The sequence below is a fragment of the Equus caballus genome, chromosome 14 (genome assembly GCF_041296265.1).
Source record: "Equus caballus isolate H_3958 breed thoroughbred chromosome 14, TB-T2T, whole genome shotgun sequence".
Taxonomy (NCBI): domain Eukaryota; kingdom Metazoa; phylum Chordata; class Mammalia; order Perissodactyla; family Equidae; genus Equus; species Equus caballus.
The window spans coordinates 49889597-49906192 of NC_091697.1; the positions used below are offsets into that span (position 1 = coordinate 49889597).

General features: G+C 42.1%; 1 protein-coding gene and 1 long non-coding RNA gene across 6 annotated transcripts in view; one reads left to right on the forward strand and one right to left on the reverse strand.

Annotated features, from left to right (window-relative positions):
- Positions 1-16596, reverse strand: part of ARHGAP26 (Rho GTPase activating protein 26) — a 424411-nt gene that overhangs the window by 208802 nt on the left and 199013 nt on the right. The gene's annotated exons all lie outside the window — the stretch shown is intronic.
- LOC138917458 (uncharacterized) lies at positions 11411-12761 on the forward strand. Its single transcript, XR_011425513.1, has 2 exons — positions 11411-11591; positions 12462-12761. It is a non-coding gene; the product is annotated as an uncharacterized lncRNA (long non-coding RNA).

Genomic DNA, 16596 nt, shown 5'->3' on the forward strand with positions numbered 1-16596 from the left:
GTGATTTTGCAATAAATTCTGGTCACTGCTGAGCCAATTCAATTTACATGTCCTGAGAGAATTAAGGGAGAATACAGAGACATTTGGATTCCTAGAATTTTTCTAGGGGTAACCTTTATTACCATTATCCAGGCCTTACTGAGAAAGCCCAGAAAGAAATATTTTTTAACTTATAAATTAAAGGCATAAAGAAGCAATCATTATACAAAACAATCTCACTTTTCCCTCTGACACAGCTGCATTAGTACTTGGCCACATGACACTTTTGATTAAAATCTGCACAAAATGAAGGTGTTAGAGAAATAGGTTCATAGGGAAATTTACTTAAAACTGCTGCTCTGATCTAAACTGCACTTGAACTCACAGCTAAGCTCTCTAATTCTGGAGGTCTCTTCCAAGCTGGGACATCTAACCCCCTCCCACCTGGCTGTTCTCCTGATATGCCAATATGGAGACACAGGAAACAGAACTATGTGCCAACACCTTACAGCACTGCACACACTGGTTCCACACCACTGGATATCATTTCGTCCCTTCTCTCTGTGTAACACAGTGGCTCCACCATCACTAGGACTTGTTCTTTTGAACAGTTTCTCTGACAGTGGTGACAGATTTGTGGTAATCTGCTACTCAGGGTCAAAGTCCAGCTCTACTATTTATTGGCTATACATTCCAATCACTTAACATCTCTAAACCTCAGTCTTGCCACCTGTAAAATAAGGATACTAATATTCCTGACCTCTTAGGGTTGTTGTGAAAATTCAATGGACAATAGATATAAAATTTTTAACACAGAGCATAGAATACAAATTTTATGGCCCAAAGAGCATTCAATAAAGATTAACTTTCATCACCATCACCAGCATCCTCCTCCTTCCTTTTCACACTTATCCCCTGTGGGATAAATGGCTAAGGAAGGGAATATAGTTTGAGAGATCCAGTGACACTGATCTCATTAGCATTTAATTTAACCAACTGAAACTAATTAAGGGACTAAAGGAAAAGAAAGGAGACAATCTAAAGTCAACTTTTAGAGCCATGGGTTCTCAATTACTTTTTTTTAACAGCAGTCAAATATAAAAGTAACCACCCACCGCCAACCACTTTTTCAACACCAATGACGTGCCAGTCACTACACCAAGCATGTACATGAATTACTTTGCTTCATTCTCAAGCCGTAGGGTACTACCACAGCCTCTACTTCACAGCATCATGTAGGTTAAGTGACTTTTCAAAGGTTACAAAGCTAGCAAGTGGCAGAGCCCTCTAGAATAGAGTCTGTACTCAACCACAACTTCATACAGCATCCCACCCAGTCCCACTTTCCAGTGGAAAAAAACCTTGACATTTAACAAAGAACTCAAAAGAAGCTAAGCAGTAATTTAAATGGCAACAATGCAACCATTATGCAAGGACAAAGTTTCCACTCAATTTAAACGTAACAGTAATTCTACAAACTTCCAATTAATACAAGTATAGCAGTAATTAAAAACCACAACCTGCTTGAGACACTGTGGGATGCCCAAAAACATCCTTCCCCAAAACTATGAGCACATGCAGAGGGAACTGGCCAGTGCTGCCAAGGATTGTGTGACAGACAGATTTCTTAGTAGGGCACCACATTCGGATACTCAGCAAACTCTATTAACAGGCTAAATTCAGGAACTTTTAATAACACCCTTGAGAAGTTATTAGTAAGATATCCTTGGTCTGTGGAACACCACCCTATGATGGACATGAATTCCTGGATCAAGGAGATCTTCTCTTCTCATGGTGGGCCACAGGCCACACTTGAAAAAGCTTTCAAGAAGGAATTGTTTGAATCTTAAGCATGTGTGGATAAAACCAGCTGAACAACTTGGGGTAAATAAGGATGTGTCTCAACTCGAGGGGCCAGAGTTTGGGAGCCAGCTATTGGTTCCTCCTCCTCCCATCAGAAATGTGCCTCTCATCACCACAGCCTGATGTGCTCAAGAGAATGGCAGGAAAACGGCTGCTGCTACTTTCCTATTTCTCACCTCCCTTTTTTTTTAGCAACACTCCCTTTGCCTTGCCCTTTCCACTGCTACTGGTACTGCATTTACCGTCTTAGGGAGGTATTCTTGAAAGTGAAGCCAATGAAAATGTATCTGATGGCTCTTCCCAATGACCTATTCCTGAACAAATGTGATAACCGTGCTTTTGCCCTGCAAAATTACATGTAAAGAGGGTCCAATAACTGGAATATGGCAAGCCACTCAATACGTATTGATTGGATAAACAGTTTTCGAGTAGAAGAAATAAAAGACTGAAATTTAAAAAAAATCCCCACGTTGGAGTTGATGAGGATAATGCACTGATGTGGTGACCAGATAGAAAAAGTAAGCCAGATCTATCATTTTCAGGTGATTGTTATCTCATTCTTCCAAACATTGGGCAAATACTCGAGGAATTTTTTACCTTGGAGAGGAATGGAAGCATACAACTGAGGTCTTATTATGAGTTAATATAAAGCAGATTTATCTTATTTGGCTTAAGGCTATCAAAATCCCTCACATAGCCATTTATTTGTTTTCTTTGCTGAATGTTAGCTCTCTACCCAACAAGTGAGAACAAATGCTGCTAATAGTTTCAGAGTCCATGGTGTCACCAAGGAGTTCTAAAATGAGAGCTAAGGAAGGGGTTACTGTGCCTCATGGTACTGAGTCTCCCCTCCCCTATGCAAGAGAGGCACCCTAAGACTCAGAAAATGGCCCAACAAAAAGTAACCAAATGGCTGTGCTCCTAAAGCCAACTGGATAGAGAGTCCTTGACAGCCTCTGAAGCCTTCTTGCATACAACACACCAGCACACCAGTGCATAAAAATGACTGCTTGCTGTTCAACATGATTATGACAATGAAGATGCACAGAAAAATAAACTTGCTTTTCTATTTAGTTCAAGCATTGCCTGCTGCTTTGTACCTAAAGCTTACTTCTTATATAATTTCTCAGTAATAATGAGGGAAAACAAAGTGCTGTAGACACCTGCTACTACTACCTGCTCAGCATCCATGTTCCTTCAGGAGACGACCCTCATTTTCCTTGGGGAGCTAACCCCCGACCAAGTCCATGCTGTCGGGGGAGGGGATGCTGACTCTAATTCCATCTTCAGGTTTGGCCATGTGACTTAGACATTGCATCCTACTGTGCACATGACTTACCCCAGGCCACATGCAGTCAGCAATACTTGTTTTTAGTATTTTTTATTACAACTATTGGAAATAAGGCCTGCTGTGTCGCTAGGAGAATAGAATTCAAGCCTGAAGCTTTTGCAGCTGACTCTGCCACCATATAGGCAAAACCTGAGTAAAACAGGTCAAACAAGGGAAAGTGGAGCCGTGATATGCAGGAAGACTGGATTCCATGGCATCGTTTGAGCTCTTTTATCTAAACGCATCTAAAGTGCATCCCTGATCTTCCATGAGCGAACCAACAACATCCTTTTGTTTTTTCCCCCAGTTATGTTTCTGCTGCTTGCAGCCATGAGTCATGGCAAATACAAAAAAGCCTAGCTAAGCTTCATAGGAACTCTAGAACGAAGGACAAAGAAAAATAAGCAACAAAGGGGAATGGGAAAGAAAATACATTCATGCCATCCTTGAGTTCCCTCTTCCTTCCACCTCACATATCCAGTCAGTTCCAAGATTTACCCAGTCTATCACTATCATACGCCTTGAATTGATTCCCCATCCCCGTTTCTTTTTCTACTGCTCTAGGTCAGGTTTCAATTCACCTGGACCTTGACATTGGCCTTCTCCCTGGCCTTGACGGCTTTACTCTCTCTCTGCTCTAATCTGTCGTATACATTGCTCGTGCAGGGTGTACTTCCCTAACCCACAGCTCTGGCTAAAGAGAAGCCTCTGAGACACCACAATGCTAGTCTTTAAATACGCAAAGTGCTGCCATGTGGAAGAAGGGGAAGACTTACTATTCTGAATGGAGATGAAAGCCAGGGTGGAGTCCCAGGAAGGCAGATTTCAGCTGGATGTAAATAACTGACAGTTAAGAGCTTTCCGTGGTCCACTAAAGCAGGGAGACGGGCTGAATGTCATTCTGACACACAGCACTAAGCTCCATTTCATCTAGAAGGCAGCCCAGGGCATTCCTGGGCTGACAATTTCAGCTTCGTCTGAGGTTTAATTATTGTTAGCCTATCCTTTCACTTGTACAAGCTTTGAACAGATTCCAGAACGGGGAAAATGAATCGGGGTCAAGTGAAGTAGGCTGGTGGACAGAGTGTGCTGGGAGCCTTGGTGTTAAGACCTAGTTCTACTACTTTTCAGCTATGTACCTTCAGATGGTTATTTAACATCTCCGAGTCTGTTTTCTTATTGTAAAGTAGAGCTAAGTAATAACACTTTGAGGGGGTATTGGGAGAATTAAAAATAGTCTCATAGCACCTGAAAGTGCTCAAAAATGTTATTTCCCTTTCTCCCACCTCCACAAAGAAGTCCTAACTTACTTGATGGCTGAAGACCACCCTAACATCTTTCTTTGATCTCCTCTCACTGCTCCAACAATCTATTCTAGAGAATTTAATACTTCGGAATACAATTTTTCATTTTCCATTATTTCTAATCTCCAGATAAATCCCTGATGAAGAGTTCTGTCTTACACTTCTATGGGGGTCCACCTGGCATCTAACACAGCATTGGGCATATATTCAGTGTGCAAGAAATCACTCCTAATTGAGGGACAAGGAGCTTAAGACAAAGGATGCACATTCTTTTGTCTCAGTTTTTCTCAGTGGGTCAGACGTGGGTCATTATGACCTTGATGAGCAAATTATCCTTAATTAAGTTGATATAATTTCAAGGGAAAAGGTGAAACAGCTCCTCCTAGAGCACATAGATGGTAGGTTACACCTAGATATCCAGTGAATGGGTAGGCCATTTATTTTAACTTGTTTCCTGTCCTGGTGAATTCAGCATGAGCAAACTGTTTCTGGGGTTAATAATTCTGATTGTTGTGGGTGCTCCCCCTCCCTCTAGGACTTTGATTTGTGTGTTATATAAACACTGTTGCCATAGTTATATTTCAGGAAGCTTTGTTGTTTGACCTCAAGAAAAATTCAACCTCAAATCAGGATAACACTGACTCTCCACACCACAATAGATGATCAGAGGGTAGGACTTGCCAAATTCCTTCAAGCTTCTAGAAGGAACTAATGTATTTTGGGTAACAAGCAAGCAACAAGAAGAGGAAACGCTGCAACATTATGCAATTTCCTTGAATTTCATATTCAGAAATCCTGAAAACCCCTATAAGCAACTTCCCTAGCTTTCAACTCAAGATCAGAGTCACAGCTGATGTGAAGAAAAATTGGACACAAAAGAGGAAAAAAGAAATCTAAGTAATGTAGAAGTCAGAAAATTATTTCAGGCAAATTTTAAAGGCAGCAGAAAGGCCACAAGCTCACTCGATATCAAATGCACGCCAGTTAAGGGGACAGCGTGTGAGCTGACACGTATGTAGGATGTGGCCAGCTCACAGTACGGGGAGTCTTCTGGCTTTAACATTTCCTGGCTTCATGCTGAGGTCACATTAGAAAGTGGGTGTGAACCCACTGGCTCGTCAGCGTGGCATTTCCATGGGGAGAGGAGGGACCACCTCACCATCCCCTGGACAAAAAACTGCAATCTCAAACAGAGAATGTCTCTGTGTCCCTCTCTCTCTCCATGTCTTTGGAAATAGCGACACAGCTCCATCAACAGAAGAGGGAACTTTGTTCTTCTGTGCTTTGGAAAACTGCAAATGAGAAATTCTTTGGTACAGTATACATGATCCCAAAGTAGGAGCTTGTGAGGTTCTGCTGCCTGAGCAGAAAGGACAGCCAGAGGGTGAGTCACTGCACAAAACCTACTCCTTTCAACTTCCAGTCCCTACGTCCTCGAGGACTTAAGGCAAGTGGTATTTACATTGATCTCATTAATCCCCACCATGCCCCTCTGAGAGGCAGGAGGTGAATTTATCCAACAGAAACACAGGTGACTTTCTTTGCCACAGTCAACTGTGAGGTCAGATTACTGCATATCTAGATAGATGACTCAGTGCTGAGTTTCCTCAGATACACGTCCTAACCCTAAATCTAGGAATAATACTGATGCCAACCCATGCGTATGCAGCAAGGGGTTCTGGGAATATTCACTCTTTGAATTCCTTGCTCTGAGCTGAGGGTGGGTGGGGATCCCCAGCTCTGTGACATGAGAAATCTCTGTATTTTCCTACAATCTCCAAGGAGCAGAATGGGGTTTGCAAAATGGAAGGGTAGATTCCAGAATTCTTTCTGCTTCTGTAGAGGTTAAAAGTTGTTAGGCTGGGCCCTTCTTCACCTCCACATAGTGTGAAAGGGAGGAGGTTTATCAAGATTCCCCATATAATGATTGGGGTAAAGGGTAAGGTTGGGCCCATCATAGCCCTTGGAAAATGAACATTTGTTCTTTGGCTACCCAGCATTCATTCACTCTTCTTTAGGCAACTATACTCTGCTCTCCTTCTAGGGGACACCTCTCCATCACGGGCAGAGTTCATTCCACCTCTGACTCCAGGGGTAGACAGACAATATGACTTAGGTCAGGCCAGCCACACAACATACTCACTCCCTACTCCCAAGATTGTTTTATAAAAATTTTCAAATATACATAAAAAAAGAAAGAACTAACAGCGAACACACATATACCCATCACAGTTGATATTTTGTTATTAACAAGAAACTATCAAGCTCTTTTCCAAAATGGTTCTTTTACACTCCCCACCAATAATGCATGAGAGTTCCGATTGCTCCACATACCCACCAACACGTGGTATCAGTCTTTTCATTTTAGCCATTCTTGGTGGGTATGCAGCAGTATCTCATTACAGTTTTAATTTGCATTTCCCTGATGATTAATAAGGTTGAGTACTTTTTCATGTGCTTTGGACATTCTGAACCTTTTGAGTTGTTCGTTTTATTACTGAGTTTCATGAGTTCTCTACACATTCTAGACAAGTCCTTCACCAGATGTATGTTTTGCAAATATTTTCTCCCATTCTGTGACTTGTCAAGTGACTTTGTCACCAGTGCTATATTTTTGATGATTTTAATAAAGTCAAATTGTTTTTTTTTTTTTGTAGAGCTATTGCTTTCTGCACCCGATTGAGAAACCATTGCTTACCCCAGATGCAAAGATTTTGTCCTGTGCTTTCTTCTGGAAGCTTTATCATTTTAGCTTTTATGTTTAAGTTTATAATTCATCTTGAATTAATTTTCCTAGTTCCCCTAGTTTACGAGTGCTTCTGAGTCACAGCCCAGATTTGAAACTCACTGATTTAAAATACAAATTTAGGAACAAGTAGCACCAACCTGCCTCATTCTCCTTCTCCCCGACACCCTAGAGAGTTGTCACATGGAATCGATCAATATAACCTTTGGGGGTCCTCACAATATTAACAAAACTGATACCTGCTCCCTACCCACTCAGCTCACAGGACAAGGGAGCAAGCAAGCTGAGTTTCATAAAGACCCCATCAAAAGAGGGGCCTGAAAAATATCTGCTTTAAAATTGCAGACTTCCTCATTGCCTAACATTTTTAATATTTCACCATCAATGAACTCCTTTCGGTTCTGAAGGGCTCTCGAGTCAGGATTCCATTCACTTTAAGGGTTTCCTATCACAATGGGAGGGAAGCACCTTATGTCATATCAGCAAGCTGCTAAATTGGGATTTACTGACAACTGGTTAGGAAGGAGGTCCTGTAAATTTAGAGGAACAAGGAGAAGGTCTGGAAAGGAAAGGGAGGCAGAGGTGGGAGGGTGCTGATCAAAGACGAGCTCACCTTACTGAACAATGTGGTTTGAAGCCGACCAGGAAGAAAAGGCTGTTGTTAGAGTTTATATCAAAAGCACAAAACGCCCAACCCAAGCTTCTCTGGCTTCTCTAGAGAGAGCCTAAGCAGGCCATCAAGCTCAGTTATGAGTACAGCCAGCAGCCAAAGGCAATTGAGAGGACTAAGCCCGCTGGGGTCCCCTCCTGAGAGTGGAGGACATGCCTTACTTCTGATCTGAATTTGAGAACACGGCAGATAACCCACAAATCCAAACGTTGCTCTGGGTCCTTTCCTACAGCACTTGATATGGCTGATTAGCCCGTGTCCTTTAAATGTTCACCTCTCCTGAGCCCCACCCAGCCCTGCTCCATAGGCAACTCTGCAGCTTCCTCTGCCCTGCACTAAGGTTTCTTAACTTGGAAATATACATACATACATACATACATATATATATAATATATATGAATATAAATCATCATAAATGCAAAGTAATTGTGAATATAAAATAATTACAAATATACATACACATAGTTGATTCTCGTTATCCAGAGTAGTTATGATCTTTAAAGTCACCATGAACACTACAGTAGTGAACACTGAACCATTACTACCAGGGGAGATACAGGGTTAGGCTCCCACAAGCCTTTTCATCAGCTGATCAATACGTAACCTTGTTTTATGTGTGCTTCTGTTTAAACACATCTTATCTAATATATACTGTTGACTCGCTAACACTGAACTCACGCTATCAGCATTGTAACTGACACCTGAACAAAGTTCATCTCAAGCGGATTTTCTCTGTAAGGCACATCACAGCCTTCTCGTGCTTAGGATCACTGGCCAGCACTTCCACACTATGCTTGGGGGCCATTTTAAACAGTGAAATCACCAACAAAAGCAGAAAAACGCAAAATATGTGGCACCAAATAGTGAAAAGGACTCTTATTTACAGTATGAGAGCTGAAACAAGAAGACAGAGTATCACCTCCTTCGATCTCAGCCAGCAACATGTGCATTAGGCAACTCCAATTATTCTCTGCTCTGTGTATATCTGCAAACAACCGCAAAAGCACCACGAGGATTAATGTTGGGAACAAATAAATTTTAGCAAGTAGGTGAATTTGCAAATAGAGAATCTGGGAATAATATGGATCAAGTGTGTATGTATATGTATGTCATGTACATATACAGTACATGTACTTTATACCACATACAGTCACTCAGTGACTCATGATGCAGATTTAACAGATACGAGCAAATTTCTAAATTTGTTTCCAATTGAGATCACTCTCTAAGGAACTGAGCATCATAATCTCTTAGTCCTTTCTCAGCCTCTTTCTTCCCCCACCCCAAAGATGGTGTGCACCATCCTATGCATGTTTTAATACTTCTACTCCATGTGCGTATGTCCATAAACATATTGTTTTTATGTTTTTAAAATGGACATAAATAGCATTGTACCATATATGTATCCAATCTAGCAACTTGCTTTTTCATTTATTATTATATTCTTGAGACTTTTCTATACTGGTACACGCAGATCAAGTTTGTTCATTTTATCCACTGCAAAGTATTCCATTAAATGAATAAGCCATGGGTTTATTTATTCATTTCTATACAGATGAACAATAAAGGTTATTCCCAGTTTCTTACTATTTGACATGACATTGCAGTGAACAACCTTTTTACTCGTCTCCTTTTGTACATGTGTGAGTTTCTCTGGGGCAAAGTCAGCAAACTACAGCCAGAGGGTCTGCCTTGTGTTTGCTAAGTAAAGATTTTCTGAGAACAGCTATGCTCAATCACTTACATATTGTCCAGAGCCGGTTCTGTGATACAAGAGCAGAGCCAAGTAGTTCCAACAGAGAACGCAGTAGGGTACGTGCATGTTCAACTTTACTAGGTTTTGGGTGGATTTACCAATTTACACTCCCACCAGGAGTATCCTTTGAGATCGAAAGCTTACTCTTTAAAAATTTCCAAAGCTCCTTCCTTGGCTCTCTTGACTTATCACACACTCTTTCTACACACAACACTTGGAAATATCATCATTCCCATGGCTTCAATAAATGCCTCTATGCAGATGGCACCCCACCCCGAAACCTGCAACACCAACCTCCCTCTGGCTTTCTTAGGAGCAGATCTCCTTTTCTAAATACTTGCTGTGCATCTCCATCTGGGCATTTCCCTGAACCTCAAACCCAGCATGTTCCTCCTATTGCCACCAAGAAGTGTTTCTTGAGGCAATGGGAGGGGTAGCACCCTAAAACTTGTGAACAAGCAGCTAAATGAGAACTTGTTTTTAGTTGGTTGATACAAGGCTATTTAATAGGAAAAAAAAATACACAAACCTCTTTTCACATAGCAACTCTGCTCCTTTCTAGCTGTGATACCTCTCTGTGCCTCATTGCCCCCATCTATGAAATGGGGATCCTTCCAACCCAACTAAAGAATGAGACATCAGCATTCCAGTAGCTGGCGCAGTGCCTGTCACACAGAAAAAGCTCAGTGAACAATAGCTAATAATCACCACCTTGGTTAACAGCATCACTTTTATCTCAGTAACTTGGACCTCAAATCTTAAGGTCCCGTCCTTTTAACTCCTACATCTAATCAGGCAACAATAACAGTTTTGTTTTCAACATGATGATTATATCCATTCCTTCCTTTTCAGTCCCAGGTCTCCCACCAGGGAGGTCAGCACCTCTTGCCTGGAATGCCTTCACACTGGTTTGACTTCTGCCTAGCCCTTGCCAACACATCCTTCATATGACCACACCTCTAAAAGAACTTCTGCTACAAAACCTTTAGGATCATATCACCCCTTACAGTATAATATTCAAATTTCGATGTGAGGCCTCTAACAAGCCCAGCCCCACATTCCTATCTGACTTCTCACTTTCTCCTCCCAATCTCATGCCCCAGCTACATGCAACAACTGGCGATTTCCTACACCTGCCCCATGCTTTCCTGTCTAAGAATCCTCATTCCCGTATTTCTTGCCAAGAAAGCCCTTCTATCCATCTCTGCCTATGCATATCCTTCAAAGCTCTACCTATATATGCCTCTTCCATGAAGCTGTCTTCAACTCCCTCATTCTACAAACATCTCTCCTATTTCAAAGCACTACGTTTACACCTCCCACTCTTAGCTTCCACTCTGAAATAAGAGCAAGGCAACAGATTTATCCATGTCGACCCCAGAGGGCCTTGTGCATAGTTGATATTCAATAATCATTTGATGAATTTTATGAACCAGGGGCATCTAACGTGCTGTCAACGCAGATCCTAGACTCAGTGTACATTAACTTAAAGAGTACCAATCCAATCACCCAAAGGGGTTACATAATTACAAATAAGTTTAGGATTTAGCCCTTCAAATCTGAGAAGAGCACACTGCCATCTGTCTACCAGCATTTTAAGTATAAATTGCTCACTTACAGTTTTGCTCACACCAAAAAGGTTAAGCAGTCAGCATCCGGGCAAGGCATAGAACCCAAATTTCCTCACTCCCAGAGTGTGTCAGCCATGAGAAAAACAGGATCTCCTAAAGCAAAGCAGCTCATGCAATTTCTTCCATGGCAGCTAACCTCTACATACGCCACATGCTTAAGAAAAAATCACTGCTCTACTTCTTCAGTCATCTTGGAGCATTTCAAGTCAGCTGGGAAATAATGATGTTGAGATAACAGCAACCACCTGGAGGAAAAATAATCAAGGCAGACCTCCACCTTCCACTATGCTTTGATGCCAAAACAAATCTCAGGTAAATATTTATCTTAGAATAGGAATGCATTCCAGCAAATATGAACACATAAAGTAGCTCATAGCCTTAACGTAGAAAGAGCTCTTACAATGAGTGAGAGAAGGGTAAATGCATCAATAGAAAAACAAATGAACAAAAGATACTATTTACAAAAGAAGGACAAGTATTCAATAACCAAGGGGAATATTCCATCAAAAGAAAACACATTCAAATTATAACAATAATATTATATCTTACCTTGGGAAAAAAATTAAAGACTTTTTTTTAAATGATGATATTCAGTATAGATGTGGGTTCAGGGAAATGGACACTCCCATCTAACTTGCAGAAGTATAAAATGGCACAGTCTTCATGGAAAGTAAGCTTCACCAATGGCTATGTGTGTTCATCAGGCAATTCCACTTCTATGAATTTACGTTAAGGGAAGAACCATGGATGGCAGCCCACAGAGGGGTTTCAGTGAATAAGTAAATCTCCCCAATCTTATATGTAAAAGATTATGTATTTATAGATTTCTCTGAGGAGAGTGAGCCCAATTTTCTTAAAATCGTCAAAGAAGTTTCTAAGTGACCGAAGAACTTCTGGTTGTGGAGTAATATTTAGAAAGAAGGTGTGGTAGACACTGCTAGTTGTCTATACAATGTCCACTATTCCCTTCTTCCTTAATAACAGACCCCTGATTACAGAGAGGCAAAATTTCATCCAGTTGAAAACACTACATTCCTCTTAGGTAGAATGTGACCAGTGTGGCCAATGAGACCCAACAAATGTTTGCTGGGGATTTCTGGGAAACCTCTGCTTCTCTGACACTCACGCCACTCCTTTCTCTTCCCCCCTCCCCTTCCTTCCTTCTCCCTGCCTGAACCGCAGACAAGAGGCTAGGAGGTGCAGCAACCACCTTGCAATCATAAGGTGACGAGGAAGACAAAAGCCTACACCCTAAGGATAAAGGAACAGAAGACAGAAAGAATTCGGGTCGTTGGAGGCTTCACAGAGCTGTCCTATTTGTCCCAGACTGCCTATCCTACCTATGTCTTAATGCCTAAATATCCCCCATTTATTTTAAGCCACTCTTTGTTGGATTTTCAGTTGTTAACAGGAAAACTCATGGCTAAACTGATACATGAGAAAAATATAATAAATTAAATGAAAATACTGCTTATAGTACAATACGCAGAAAGTGGTCTGTTTTGTTTATATATTATACACAAACACACACACATAGACATACACACACAAACGAAAACACAAACAAAAAATATTAGTCACTATTCTCTGTGAGATGAGTGATCAAGTGATATTCATTTTTCTCTTTATGCTTTTGCTTATTTTCCACATTTGACCATTTTTAAAACAACAGAAACAAATGATTAGCATCTCTGAGCCTCAGATATCAAGGACACACACAACTGTCTCCATTTCAGGTGATCTCGAGTAGCAGTCAGTCAAGCGACCTGTCCCCACTCCACCCTACCTGCCAACAAGATGCAGCCCTGTGGGCTGGGGGTTGAGGGGGTGCAAGCTTTCTGGGGAGGCACAGCAGTCCGAGGCAGCTCTCAGATCACCTGGACAAAATCATCATCAGTTCTGGATACAGCCGCGTGCGATGCTGTAGGTAGGTAGGCACCTTGGACAATCGCTTCTGGGTCACATCAAGGCAATGCATAGAGAGCATCAGACCCAGAGATGGCCTCCTTATGGGCCCGCCTCTGGTCACCTGGGCAGAAAGTCCCAGGGCCTCTTTGAACTTTCTGTCTATCTTCTTCCTAAGATTCCATTTGGCAGGCTCAACAAACCAAGCTCACGATGTGGAGCCAGTTTAGCTAACTGTAGCCACGCTGTGCCTCAAAGCTGAGGACACTATGTCCTTTCAAATCCTCATAAGAAGAAAGGCATACAACAGAAAGGTAAGAGGGACAACAGGCACACAGAAGAGCAAGCTAGAATTGGCAGACAGAGGTAAGATCCTTTCCTTCCTTTTCTTGTTCCTTCCTTCCACTCCCCAGCTGACCCCAGGCTGCCAGGCTGTATAACAGGGTAACTCCTGTCCTACCTCCACCCACTCTTCCCTGTTTAGCAAAGTTTAACCAGTAGAGACACCCCTCTCCTGCCCCCGGGCAAAGCCAGCAGCTACGTTTAGGGGGTCACAGCCCTGATTTCGCCCTACTGTTCTGATTCACACAGCTGAACGGAATGATTGTTCTCATTAAAAACGAGCCCACGTTTCACCGCCAGTGCAGGCATTCCCCAGTGCTCCATCACTGAGTTTGCCTGGGCCAGCAGCCAGCCATCTGGACTGCTCCAACAACTTATGTAACTTGCTGGGTTTCCACCTTTGGCTTGGGGGATGGGGGAGTGTGTGTAAGGCAGGAAATGGACTGAGATGAAGCTGTCAATTCATCATGTCTGAACAGCTTGCTAACCATTTGGTCACAGGGATTTTTTAGCTTTCAGAAGCAACATAAAGTGAACTGGTTCAGGCTGGCTTACATGCAGCAATAGCAAAAAAGCAGCTTGAGGTCAAACGGATTGGAGAAGACTTCTGAGGGGTTAACACAATGAAAGCCTCCAAGCGTCCTTTTTCGACATCAGCAGGCTACAGAGTAAAATGCAGGCCGATGCACCACTGCAAGAGAGGATAGGAAAATGGGCGCCTTTCACTTAGTCCATAACTTCTGAGGTTTAAAAAGAAGTGGGAGAAGTGCTGAGTTAGCTCTGAGCCAGGTCGGGGTGTGGTGACACCATGGGTGAGTGAAGTACCTTCCCCCCAACCAGGGACAAAGGCAATTTCAGTTTCATTTTGTCCAGCAGCTCTGGAAGAGTGAAGGGGGAGGTGAGAAGGAGGAAGCAATTAGTCCTTTTAAGTAGAAAGTATACAGAAAGATCACTTGATTGAAGATAATTCTCCCCTGCAGAAGAGAAGCCAAGCTGTGGCTTATAATAGTGATGATCAGGAGCACACTCAGTGCTTCAAAGAACTTTCCAAACCCGAATTTGCCCCCAACCTAATAAACAGATTTTAGATTTAGGAAATCTAACCTCGAGGGTAGCTCACAGCCTCACCACTTCTGGGAGCAGGGAGGCTGGGTAGGTGCATGCATGACTAAAGAAGGACCAGCAGAACATTTAGACTACGTTTTGTGCTTGGGAATTGTTAATGCTTCGTTAATTTGACCCAAGTTGCTTCAGGGAGAGATGTTTCAGGGGATGCAGAACAGCAGTAAGAGAATGGGTTTGGATCTAAGTTTGCTGACTCTGCCACTTACTGGCTTTGTGACCTTGTGCAATATTTCCCAGTACTGATAACAGAGATAACAACAGTACATACTTCTATAGGATACTGTTATAATTAAATGCGCTAATACATGAACACGCTTAGAACAGTGTCTGGCATATAATAAACATTCAAGCGATGTTTGATATTTATTACTACTTGATTGGATGCTCAGTTTCCTGAGAGCTGGAATCAGTACTCTTGGGTTACGATTCCCTAGAAATACTCTAGCACAGTGTCTATCAGAAGTAGGTGCTTAATGAATGCATGTTATCCACCTTACTCGAAGTGAAGTAAAAATAAAAAATAAAAATGTTGTGTCAGAGCTGGAATGAGAAATTCAGGAGCTGATCCATCCAGTGAACCAGGTGCTGGCCCAAGGCCCCACCCAATGGGTGGCTGGGCTAGGCTGGTGCAAGAATGGGCAGCAGGACAATTCGATCTTGACCAGACAGATGGAGTGGGAGAAAGGGGTTGCTATATCACCTGGTGGTAAAAATGAGTGAATGCTCACACACTTATAATGCCCCACGGTCCAAAAGGTGTCCTCCTCCTCATCACCAACAGTATGGCTATTCATTTATAATATTTACTGACCACTTACTATGTCTCAGGCATTGCACCGTAAGTGACAGATATCTCATTTAATCCCTCTAACACCCTGGTGAGATAGGTACCACACTTTATAGTGAGGAAATAGGCTTAGAAAGTTACTTAAATACCCAACTAGCAGGTAGTGAGTCTGGGACCAGAATTCACGGCATCAGACACCAACACCCATGCCTTCTATCACTAACCAGGTAATGCTGCCTCCACATGCAACTTCTCTATCTGCGTTTTTCTCTTTGTGATGACTCCTGGCAAGTATATTTGCCTTTGTAGAAAGGAGAAGTTTGCACTCAAAAAACGGCCAAAAGACAGTACAGTACATTTCACAAAAGAGGATATCCAAATGGTCTCCACAACAGTATACATCAAGGAAATGCAAAAACACACTCAATGCGATACTACCATACTCACAAGAGAATGGCTACAATGAAAAAGATGGACAATTCCAGACGTAGGTGAGGCTGTGGAACAACTGGAACTTTCATACATGATGGTGGGAATGGAAATGGGTACAACCACTTTGCAAGACTATTCAGCAACATCTACTTCAGTAAACATACGCCTATCCTATGCTCCAGCATACTCAAGAGAAATGTGTGCTTATGGCCATCAAAAGATAGGTAGGAGACTATTCCTAGAGGCTTTACTCATAATAGCTCAAATTTAGAAACAACTCAACGTTCATCAACAAAAGAATGAAAAACTTGTGATGTATTCCCAACAATGAAATGCTTTACATCAATAAAAAAGAACAAACTACTGCTAAATGTGGGCACGGATGAATTTCACAGACATAAAGTTGAGGGAAAGAGGCCACACAAAGAGCGTATAAGCCATAAGATGCCATTTACACGAAGCTTAACAACAGGGAAACTAATCAATGGTAACAGATGTCAGAATAGTGGTTACCTGCGGGGGGAGGGAGGATGTACTGACTGGGGGCGCTAGTGAGCCTTCTGGGGTGTTGGAAATGTTCTGTATCTTTATCCGGGTGATTACATACACGTAAATTTGGCTTAAAAGTGACAATAGAGTGTGATCCACCTAGTGGACATTCCTCTCCAGAAGACCTCACTTGGGAGTTTCTAGGGGCTGGTCAGGCAGAAAAGACTCTCTGCCCAC